The 7,500-nt window shown below is 46.8% G+C and overlaps 8 non-coding genes and 12 pseudogenes across 8 annotated transcripts; all 20 read left to right on the forward strand.

Annotated features, from left to right (window-relative positions):
- The first annotated feature begins 100 nt into the window (after nt 1–100).
- LOC146218278 (5S ribosomal RNA) lies at nt 101–221 on the forward strand (annotated as a pseudogene).
- A 174-nt stretch (nt 222–395) lies between these two features.
- Nucleotides 396–514, forward strand: LOC146218279 (5S ribosomal RNA). The gene has a single exon (XR_014751533.1). It is a non-coding gene; the product is annotated as a 5S ribosomal RNA (ribosomal RNA).
- Nucleotides 515–686: 172 nt separating this feature from the next.
- LOC146218280 (5S ribosomal RNA) lies at nt 687–811 on the forward strand (annotated as a pseudogene).
- Nucleotides 812–985: 174 nt separating this feature from the next.
- Nucleotides 986–1,105, forward strand: LOC146218281 (5S ribosomal RNA; annotated as a pseudogene).
- A 192-nt stretch (nt 1,106–1,297) lies between these two features.
- LOC146218282 (5S ribosomal RNA) lies at nt 1,298–1,417 on the forward strand (annotated as a pseudogene).
- Nucleotides 1,418–1,596: 179 nt separating this feature from the next.
- On the forward strand, nt 1,597–1,715 carry LOC146218283 (5S ribosomal RNA; annotated as a pseudogene).
- Nucleotides 1,716–2,183: 468 nt separating this feature from the next.
- LOC146218284 (5S ribosomal RNA) lies at nt 2,184–2,303 on the forward strand (annotated as a pseudogene).
- A 170-nt stretch (nt 2,304–2,473) lies between these two features.
- On the forward strand, nt 2,474–2,592 carry LOC146218285 (5S ribosomal RNA). Its single transcript, XR_014751685.1, has one exon. It is a non-coding gene; the product is annotated as a 5S ribosomal RNA (ribosomal RNA).
- A 184-nt stretch (nt 2,593–2,776) lies between these two features.
- On the forward strand, nt 2,777–2,898 carry LOC146218286 (5S ribosomal RNA; annotated as a pseudogene).
- Nucleotides 2,899–3,364: 466 nt separating this feature from the next.
- On the forward strand, nt 3,365–3,484 carry LOC146218287 (5S ribosomal RNA; annotated as a pseudogene).
- A 175-nt stretch (nt 3,485–3,659) lies between these two features.
- Nucleotides 3,660–3,779, forward strand: LOC146218288 (5S ribosomal RNA). The gene has a single exon (XR_014752514.1). It is a non-coding gene; the product is annotated as a 5S ribosomal RNA (ribosomal RNA).
- Nucleotides 3,780–3,959: 180 nt separating this feature from the next.
- On the forward strand, nt 3,960–4,080 carry LOC146218289 (5S ribosomal RNA; annotated as a pseudogene).
- Nucleotides 4,081–4,590: 510 nt separating this feature from the next.
- Nucleotides 4,591–4,699, forward strand: LOC146218290 (5S ribosomal RNA; annotated as a pseudogene).
- A 452-nt stretch (nt 4,700–5,151) lies between these two features.
- LOC146218291 (5S ribosomal RNA) lies at nt 5,152–5,270 on the forward strand. The gene has a single exon (XR_014751534.1). It is a non-coding gene; the product is annotated as a 5S ribosomal RNA (ribosomal RNA).
- A 168-nt stretch (nt 5,271–5,438) lies between these two features.
- On the forward strand, nt 5,439–5,559 carry LOC146218292 (5S ribosomal RNA; annotated as a pseudogene).
- Nucleotides 5,560–5,737: 178 nt separating this feature from the next.
- Nucleotides 5,738–5,856, forward strand: LOC146218293 (5S ribosomal RNA). The gene has a single exon (XR_014751914.1). It is a non-coding gene; the product is annotated as a 5S ribosomal RNA (ribosomal RNA).
- Nucleotides 5,857–6,042: 186 nt separating this feature from the next.
- LOC146218294 (5S ribosomal RNA) lies at nt 6,043–6,161 on the forward strand. Its single transcript, XR_014751535.1, has one exon. It is a non-coding gene; the product is annotated as a 5S ribosomal RNA (ribosomal RNA).
- A 173-nt stretch (nt 6,162–6,334) lies between these two features.
- LOC146218295 (5S ribosomal RNA) lies at nt 6,335–6,453 on the forward strand (annotated as a pseudogene).
- A 176-nt stretch (nt 6,454–6,629) lies between these two features.
- Nucleotides 6,630–6,748, forward strand: LOC146218296 (5S ribosomal RNA). The gene has a single exon (XR_014751536.1). It is a non-coding gene; the product is annotated as a 5S ribosomal RNA (ribosomal RNA).
- A 468-nt stretch (nt 6,749–7,216) lies between these two features.
- On the forward strand, nt 7,217–7,335 carry LOC146218297 (5S ribosomal RNA). The gene has a single exon (XR_014752374.1). It is a non-coding gene; the product is annotated as a 5S ribosomal RNA (ribosomal RNA).
- The last annotated feature ends 165 nt before the right edge of the window (nt 7,336–7,500 follow it).

Consider the following 7,500-nt stretch of genomic DNA (forward strand, 5'->3'; position numbering starts at 1 on the left):
TGACACGAGAGAGAGAGAGAGAGAGAGAGAGAGAGACCACCTTGCATTGTCAATTGCTAAATCTGTATATGGATAAGTAGCCTATGGTTGTCAACTTATTTCGTACGGCCATACCAGCCTGGCAACGCCCGATCTCGTCTGATCTCGGAAGTTAAGCAGGGTCGGGCCTGGTTAGTACTTGGATGGGAGACCGCCTCAGGGAATACCAGGTGCTGTATGCTCTTTTGCTCATTCACTTAGAAACTGACATCTTGCAATATGCACAAGTAGTCCTTCATGAAAGGGGCTGGAAGCTGTTTTCATTTTGACACGAGAGATAGAGAGAGAGAGACTACCTTGCATTGTCAATTGCTAAATCTGTATATGGATAAGTAGCCTATGGTTGTCAACTTATTTCGTACGGCCATACCAGCCTGGCAACGCCCGATCTCGTCTGATCTCGGAAGCTAAGCAGGGTCGGGCCTGGTTAGTACTTGGATGGGAGACCGCCTGGGAATACCAGGTGCTGTATGCTCTTTTGCTCATTCACTTAGAAACTGACATCTTGCAATATGCACAAGTAGTCCTTCATGAAAGGGGCTGGAAGCTGTTTTCATTTTGACACGAGAGATAGAGAGAGAGACTACCTTGCATTGTCAATTGCTAAATCTGTATATGGATAAGTAGCCTATGGTTGTCAACTTATTTCGTACGGCCATACCAGCCTGGCAACGCCCGATCTCGTCTCAATCTTCGGAAGCTACTAAGCAGGGTCAGGGCCTGGTTAGTACTTGGATGGGAGACCGCCTGGGAATACCAGGTGCTGTATGCTCTTTTGCTCATTCACTTAGAAACTGACATCTTGCAATATGCACAAGTAGTCCTTCATGAAAGGGGCTGGAAGCTGTTTTCATTTTGACACGAGAGATAGAGAGAGAGAGACTACCTTGCATTGTCAATTGCTAAATCTGTATATGGATAAGTAGCCTATGGTTGTCAACTTATTTCGTACGGCCATACCAGCCTGGCAACGCCCGATCTCGTCTGATCTCGGAAGCTAAGCCAGGGTCGGGCCTGGTTAGTACTTGGATGGGAGACCGCCTGGGAATACCAGGTGCTGTATGCTCTTTTGCTCATTCACTTAGAAACTGACATCTTGCAATATGCACAAGTAGTCCTTCATGAAAGGGGCTGGAAACTGTTTTCATTTTGACACGAGAGAGAGAGAGAGAGAGAGAGAGAGAGAGAGAGAGACCACCTTGCATTGTCAATTGCTAAATCTGTATATGGATAAGTAGCCTATGGTTGTCAACTTATTTCGTACGGCCATACCAGCCTGGCAACGCCCGATCTTCGTCTGATCTCGGAAGCTAAGCAGGGTCGGGCCTGGTTAGTACTTGGATGGGAGACCGCCTGGGAATACCAGGTGCTGTATGTTTGTCATTCACTTAGAAACTGAAATCTTGCAATATGCACAAGTCAGTCCTTCATGTAAAGGGGCTGGAAGCTGTTTTCATTTTGACACGAGAGAGAGAGAGAGAGAGAGAGAGACTACCTTGCATTGTCAATTGCTAAATCTGTATATGGATAAGTAGCCTATGGTTGTCAACTTATTCTCGTTACGGCCATACCAGCCTGGCAACGCCCGATCTGAGTCTGATCTCGGAAGCTAAGCAGGGTCGGGCCTGGTTAGTACTTGGATGGGAGCCCGCCTGGGAATACCAGGTGCTGTATGCTCTTTTGCTCATTCACTTAGAAACTGACATCTTGCAATATGCACAAGTAGTCCTTCATGAAAGGGGCTGGAAGCTGTTTTCATTTTGACACGAGAGAGAGAGAGAGAGAGAGAGAGAGAGACTACCTTGCATTGTCAATTGCTAAATCTGTATATGGATAAGTAGCCTATGGTTGTCAACTTATTTCGGTACGGCCATACCAGCCTGGCAACGCCTGATCTCGGAAGCTAAGCAGGGTCGGGCCTGGTTAGTACTTGGATAGGGAGACCGCCTGGGAATACCAGGTGCTGTATGCTCTTTTGCTCATTCACTTAGAAACTGAAATCTTGCAATATGCACAAGTAGTCCTTCATGAAAGGGGCTGGAAGCTGTTTTCATTTTGACACGAGAGAGAGAGAGAGAGACCACCTTGCATTGTCAATTGCTAAATCTGTATATGGATAAGTAGCCTATGGTTGTCAACTTATTTCGTACGGCCATACCAGCCTGGCAACGCCCGATCTCGTCTGATCTCGGAAGCTAAGCAGGGTCGGGCCTGGTTAGTACTTTGGATGGGAGACCGCCTGGGAATACCAGGTGCTGTATGCTCATTCACTTCTAAAACTGAAATCTTGCAATATGCACAGAGTCAGTCCTTCTCATGAAAGGGGCTGGAAGCTGTTTTCATTTTGACACGAGAGGGAGAGAGAGAGACCACCTTGCGTTTGTCAATTGCTAAATCTGTATATGGATAAGTAGCCTATGGTTGTCAACTTATTTCGTACGGCCATACCAGCCTGGCAACGCCCGATCTCGTCTGATCTCGGAAGCTAAGCAGGGTTGGGCCTGGTTAGTACTTGGATGGGAGACCGCCTGGGAATACCAGGTGCTGTATGCTCTTTTGCTCATTCACTTAGAAACTGAAATCTTGCAATATGCACAAGTAGTCCTTCATGAAAGGGGCTGGAAGCTGTTTTCATTTTGACACGAGAGAGAGAGAGAGAGAGAGAGAGAGAGACTACCTTGCATTGTCAATTGCTAAATCTGTATATGGATAAGTAGCCTATGGTTGTCAACTTATTTCGTACGGCCATACCAGCCTGGCAACGCCCGATCTCGTCTGATCTCGGAAGCTAAGCAGTCGGTCAGGGCCTGGTTAGTACTTGGATGGGAGACCGCCTGGGAATACCAGGTGCTGTATGCTCTTTTGCTCATTCACTTAGAAACTGACATCTTGCAATATGCACAAGTAGTCCTTCATGAAAGGGGCTGGAAGCTGTTTTCATTTTGACACGAGAGAGAGAGAGAGAGAGAGAGAGAGACTACCTTGCATTGTCAATTGCTAAATCTGTATATGGATAAGTAGCCTATGGTTGTCAACTTATTTCGTACGGCCATACCAGCCTGGCAACGCCTGATCTCGGAAGCTAAGCAGGGTCGGGCCTGGTTAGTACTTGGATGGGAGACCGCCTGGGAGATACCATATGCTGTATGCTCTTTTGCTCATTCACTTAGAAACTGAAATCTTGCAATATGCACAAGTAGTCCTTCATGAAAGGGGCTGGAAGCTGTTTTCATTTTGACACGAGAGAGAGAGAGAGAGAGACCACCTTGCATTGTCAATTGCTAAATCTGTATATGGATAAGTAGCCTATGGTTGTCAACTTATTTCGTACGGCCATACCAGCCTGGCAATGCCCGATCTCGTCTGATCTCGGAAGCTAAGCAGGGTCGGGCCTGGTTAGTACTTTGGATGGGAGACCGCCTGGGAATACCAGGTGCTGTATGCTCTTTTGCTCATTCACTTAGAAACTGACATCTTGCAATATGCACAAGTAGTCCTTCATGAAAGGGGCTGGAAGCTGTTTTTCATTTTGACACGAGAGAAGAGAGAGAGAGACTACCTTGCATTGTCAATTGCTAAATCTGTATATGGATAAGTAGCCTATGGTTGTCAGACTTATTTCGTACGGCCATACCAGCCTGGCAACGCCCGATCTCGTCTGATCTCGGAAGCTAAGCAGGGTCGGGCCTGGTTAGTACTTGGATGGGAGACCGCCTGGGAAATACCAGGTGCTGTATGCTCTTTTGCTCATTCACTTAGAAACTGACATCTTGCAATATGCACAAGTAGTCCTTCATGAAAGGGGCTGGAAGCTGTTTTCATTTTGACACGAGAGAGAGAGAGAGAGAGAGAGAGACCACCTTGCATTGTCAATTGCTAAATCTGTATATGGATAAGTAGCCTATGGTTGTCAACTTATTTCGTACGGCCATACCAGCCTGGCAACGCCCGATCACGTCTGATCTTCGGAAGCTAAGCAGGGTCGGGCCTGGTTAGTACTTGAATAGGGAGACCGCCTGGGAATACCAGGTGCTGTATGCTCTTTTGCTCATTCACTTAGAAACTGACATCTTGCAATATGCACAAGTAGTCCTTCATGAAAGGGGCTGGAAGCTGTTTTCATTTTGACACGAGAGAGAGAGAGAGAGAGAGAGAGAGAGAGAGAGAGAGAGACTACCTTGCATTGTCAATTGCTAAATCTGTATATGGATAAGTAGCCTATGGTTGTAAAACTTATTTCGTACGGCCATACCAGCCTGGCAACGCCCGATCTCGTCTAAATATAGGAAGCTAAGCAGGGTCGGGCCTGGTTGGTCTACTTCGGTGGGAGGACCGCCTGGGAATACCAGGTGCTGTATGCTCTTTGCTCATTCACTTAGAAACTGACATCTTGCAATATGCACAAGTAGTCCTTCATGAAAGGGGCTGGAAGCTGTTTTCATTTTGACACGAGAGAGAGAGAGAGAGAGAGACTACCTTGAGAGAGACTACCTTGCATTGTCAATTGCTAAATCTGTATATGGATAAGTAGCCTATGGTTGTCAACTTATTTCGTACGGCCATACCAGCCTGGCAACGCCTGATCTCGGAAGCTAAGCAGGGTCGGGCCTGGTTAGTACTAAATAGGGAGACCGCCTGGGAATACCAGGTGCTGTATGCTCTTTTGCTCATTCACTTAGAAACTGAAATCTTGCAATATGCACAAGTAGTCCTTCATGAAAGGGGCTGGAAGCTGTTTTCATTTTGACACGAGAGAGAGAGAGAGAGAGACCACCTTGCATTGTCAATTGCTAAATCTGTATATGGATAAGTAGCCTATGGTTGTCAACTTATTTCGTACGGCCATACCAGCCTGGCAACGCCTGATCTCGGAAGCTAGGGGTCGGGCCTGGTTAGTGCTTGGATGGGAGACCGCCTGGGAATACCAGGTGCTGTATGCTCTTTTGCTCATTCACTTAGAAACTGAAATCTTGCAATATGCACAAGTAGTCCTTCATGAAAGGGGCTGGAAGCTGTTTTCATTTTGACACGAGAGAGAGAGAGAGAGACCACCTTGCATTGTCAATTGCTAAATCTGTATATGGATAAGTAGCCTATGGTTGTCAACTTATTTCGTACGGCCATACCAGCCTGGCAACGCCCGATCTCGTCTGATCTCGGAAGCTAAGCAGGGTCGGGCCTGGTTAGTACTTGGATGGGAGACCGCCTGGGAATACCAGGTGCTGTATGCTCTTTTGCTCATTCACTTAGAAACTGACATCTTGCAATATGCACAAGTAGTCCTTCATGAAAGGGGCTGGAAGCTGTTTTCATTTTGACACGAGAGAGAGAGAGACTACCTTGCATTGTCAATTGCTAAATCTGTATATGGATAAGTAGCCTATGGTTGTCAACTTATTTCGTACGGCCATACCAGCCTGGCAACGCCCGATCTCGTCTGATCTCGGAAGCTAAGCAGGGTCGGGCCTGGTTAGTACTTGGATGGGAGACCGCCTGGGAATACCAGGTGTGCTGTTCTTTTGCTCATTCACTTAGAAACTGACATCTTGCAATATGCACAAGTAGTCCTTCATGAAAGGGGCTGGAAGCTGTTTTCATTTTGACACGAGAGAGAGAGAGAGAGAGAGAGAGAGACCACCTTGCATTGTCAATTGCTAAATCTGTATATGGATAAGTAGCCTATGGTTGTCAACTTATTTCGTACGGCCATACCAGCCTGGCAACGCCCGATCACGTCTGATCTCGGAAGCTAAGCAGGGTCGGGCCTGGTTAGTACTTGGATGGGAGACCGCCTGGGAATACCAGGTGCTGTATGTTCTTTTGCTCATTCACTTAGAAACTGACATCTTGCAATATGCACAAGTAGTCCTTCATGAAAGGGGCTGGAAGCTGTTTTCATTTTGACACGAGAGAGAGAGAGAGAGAGAGAGAGAGAGAGACTACCTTGCATTGTCAATTGCTAAATCTGTATATGGATAAGTAGCCTATGGTTGTCAACTTATTTCGTACGGCCATACCAGCCTGGCAACGCCCGATCTCGTCTGATCTCGGAAGCTAAGCAGGGTCGGGCCTGGTTAGTACTTGGATGGGAGACCGCCTGGGAATACCAGGTGCTGTATGCTCTTTTGCTCATTCACTTAGAAACTGAAATCTTGCAATATGCACAAGTAGTCCTTCATGAAAGGGGCTGGAAGCTGTTTTCATTTGACACGAGAGAGAGAGAGAGAGAGACCACCTTGCATTGTCAATTGCTAAATCTGTATATGGATAAGTAGCCTATGGTTGTCAACTTATTTCGTACGGCCATACCAGCCTGGCAACGCCCGATCTCGACTGATCTCGGAAGCTAAGCAGGGTCGGGCCTGGTTAGTACTTGGATGGGAGACCGCCTGGGTATACCAGGTGCTGTATGCTCTTTTGCTCATTCACTTAGAAACTGACATCTTGCAATATGCACAAGTAGTCCTTCATGAAAGGGGCTGGAAGCTGTTTTCATTTTGACACGAGAGAGAGAGAGAGAGAGAGACTACCTTGCATTGTCAATTGCTAAATCTGTATATGGATAAGTAGCCTATGGTTGTCAACTTATTTCGTACGGCCATACCAGCCTGGCAACGCCCGATCTCGTCTGATCTCGGAAGCTAAGCAGGGTCGGGCCTGGTTAGTACTTGGATGGGAGACCGCCTGGGAATACCAGGTGCTGTATGCTCTTTTGCTCATTCACTTAGAAACTGACATCTTGCAATATGCACAAGTAGTCCTTCATGAAAGGGGCTGGAAGCTGTTTTCATTTTGACACGAGAGAGAGAGAGAGAGAGAGAGAGAGAGAGAGACCACCTTGCATTGTCAATTGCTAAATCTGTATATGGATAAGTAGCCTATGGTTGTCAACTTATTTCGTACGGCCATACCAGCCTGGCAACGCCCAATCATCTCATCTGGAAGCTGAGCAAGTCACACCCTGGTCCTGCTTCAATGTGGAGACCCTGGGAATCAGGTGCTGTATGCTCTTTTGCTCATTCACTTAGAAACTGACATCTTGCAATATGCACAAGTAGTCCTTCATGAAAGGGGCTGGAAGCTGTTTTCATTTTGACACGAGAGAGAGAGAGACCACCTTGCATTGTCAATTGCTAAATCTGTATATGGATAAGTAGCCTATGGTTGTCAACTTATTTCGTACGGCCATACCAGCCTGGCAACGCCCGATCACGTCTGATCTCGGAAGCTAAGCAGGGTCGGGCCTGGTTAGTACTTGGATGGGAGACCGCCTGGGAGTACCAGGTGCTGTATGCTCTTTTGCTCATTCACTTAGAAACTGACATCTTGCAATATGCACAAGTAGTCCTTCATGAAAGGGGCTGGAAGCTGTTTTCATTTTGACACGAGAGAGAGAGAGAGAGAGAGACCACCTTGCATTGTCAATTGCTAAATCTGTATATGGATAAGTAGCCTATGGTT

The sequence above is a fragment of the Hypomesus nipponensis genome, chromosome 28 (genome assembly GCF_054491055.1).
Source record: "Hypomesus nipponensis isolate SF chromosome 28, ASM5449105v1, whole genome shotgun sequence".
Classification (NCBI taxonomy): Eukaryota; Metazoa; Chordata; class Actinopteri; order Osmeriformes; family Osmeridae; genus Hypomesus; species Hypomesus nipponensis.